The 2361-nt window shown below is 47.5% G+C and overlaps 1 non-coding gene across 1 annotated transcript; it reads right to left on the reverse strand.

Moving 5' to 3' along the window:
* Positions 1 to 376: 376 nt before the first annotated feature.
* trnam-cau (transfer RNA methionine (anticodon CAU)) lies at positions 377 to 448 on the reverse strand. The gene has a single exon. It is a non-coding gene; the product is annotated as a tRNA-Met (tRNA).
* Positions 449 to 2361: the final 1913 nt, after the last annotated feature.

The raw sequence follows: 2361 nt of genomic DNA on the forward strand, positions 1-2361 counted from the left end.
GTTGTGTACTCACACACGATGATGCAGTGTCCAACACACACAAACACAACGTACTAGCAAATCCAAGAGACAAACGCAAGGCTTAAATGCCTGGTCAAATTAGCGTCCATCCGGCGCAGGTGTTGGGCTTCTGCCAGAAGCAGCTCTGCTCAGGACAGTGGCTTGGCCATGCCCCCGACACTCTCGGGTCCAAGTGTGTAAAACTCAGGACAGACATTATGAAGAGGACAAAAGAAACGTGTGACGGACTTCCAGATGTTCTTGGGGAGCAGATCCACATCCATCTATCTTCGGAACACATTCAGTGCCTTCAGTCGTCCCAAAAGCCGAGCATGGCACTGATCATAAGAGATCAAATCACAACAGCATTTTTCAAAGGTACAGATGGGGGTCAAACCCATGCTCTTCAGTTTATGAGACTGACGCCTTACCACTTGGCCACTGTACCAGTTGAATGTTGGTACTACACTTGATCTTAGCCAAAAGGCCAAGAAAGCGGACCAGCCAACAAGCCAAAGTTGCAGATGTACGTTCTGATTTATGATCTAAATTAACAAGTCACATATGGACACGCCAAAAAGCAATGATGGATTATTTCGACCAGGTGTCAGCAACCCAATGGCGAAAGAGCCATATTGGACCAAAAATACAAGAATCCAACCTGTCTGGCGGCCGGGCGGTTGATCAGCGACTAAAGCGTTGGCTTCAGCAGTTCTGAGGTCTCAAGTTCTATCCCCAACCCACCATTATGGCGTTTGCATGTTCTCACCGTCACTGTGTGGGTTTCCTTCCATATTCTAAAAAACGTGCAACATTAGTTGGACACTTTAAATTACCCCCTCTTTGTGCCCTGTGTTTGGCTGGCAACCAGTTGAGGGTGTACCCTGGCTCCTGCCTGTGGACAACTGGGAAAGGCTCCAGCACTCCCTGTGAACCTCGTGAGGATAAGTGGCAAAGAAAATGGATGGATGGATCAGTAAATGAAATCACAAAGTGTGTTTTTAGATATTATTCCCCCTATCCATGCCTTGATAAGATTACTCAAACGAACAAAAGCAAACAAGAAGTGAAGTTGCAGAATTTTTCATGACAGTACTGTCACATTTAGTGTTTTTAAGTTCAAGGAGTTGATGGCCAGAGGGGAAAAAACTGTCATTGAGTCTGTGATTTGCGGGGCCTATCAGAGGACGGCAGGTTAAACAGGTGGAAGCACTCTCAGGAATCGGAGTTGCTCCTGGGCCTTTTTCACAACCGCTGTGGTATGTACAGTCCAGGTGACTTTGTCTGTGATGTAGAGTAGACTCCACACACTCCCAATTGATGAATCCTGACGTGCTTTCCTTGGCAATCCAGGTTGCTCAGTGCAGTGTGGGGAGCAATTGCAACGGCTTCCTCAGTGAACCCGTTTCCTCTGTTGGTAAACTAGCAGGGTTGAAAGAGAGAGAGAGTGAGCCCCTTATGTGACATGCAACTAACTTCTCAAATTCTCCTCTCCTGACAAGGATGTGGCTATAGCGCAGTGGAGAAATGTAAAATAGTTCTTGTTTGCAGAAGTATTAATCATCATCGTAATTATCGTCAAATCACAGTGACTGGGTTTTGGTTCCATCACGGCTCTGCTGTGCCACTCTGCTGGAGAGGTTTCAGACTTTGAATGTATTCTCATACCTTTCTGAAAAGAAAGAACACCAGAATTACCACAATTCCACTTGGCACCAGGACACCCTCGGTCGCAGTTTGATGATCGACTTTGTGGTCGTGTCATTGGACTTGCACATGTCTTAGACAGTCGTGAAGAGAGGGGTGGAGCTGTCAACTGATTACCAACTGGTGTTTTGTTGGCTCTGACGGTGGAGGAAGATGCTGGTCAGATGTGGCAGGTCCAAACATGTTGTCAAGGTCTGCTGGGAACAGCTGGCAGAATCCCCAGTCAGAAGGAGTTTCAACTCGTACCACCAACAGAACCTTGCTCATTTTCCAGGGATGGCAGAGACATTGAGTCCCAGTGGTCTATATTCTGTGCCTCCGTGACTGAGGCGGATGATCAGCAATGTGGGCGTAAGGTTGTTGGTGGCTCTCATGATGGCAATCCATGAAAACGTTGGTGGACATCAAAAGTGTGGGATGCCATCAAGCTAAAGAATGAGTCCTTTCGGGCCTTTTTGGCCTGTGGGACTCCCGAGGCAGCTGCTGGGTAGTAGTTAGCCAAGCGGAATGCAGCCATGGAGAACGACTTCAAGATGGCTTTGAGGAAATTCTGGTCCACCAGATTTTCAAGGTATCCTTTCAACATCTTCCATGGCGGTTTAATGTGATCTGAAAAACCAGGGAGATGGTTGTGTGGCCGAGCGGTCCAAGGTG

Source organism: Syngnathoides biaculeatus, unplaced genomic scaffold (assembly GCF_019802595.1).
Source record: "Syngnathoides biaculeatus isolate LvHL_M unplaced genomic scaffold, ASM1980259v1 ctg77_pilon_pilon_ERROPOS100405, whole genome shotgun sequence".
Classification (NCBI taxonomy): Eukaryota; Metazoa; Chordata; class Actinopteri; order Syngnathiformes; family Syngnathidae; genus Syngnathoides; species Syngnathoides biaculeatus.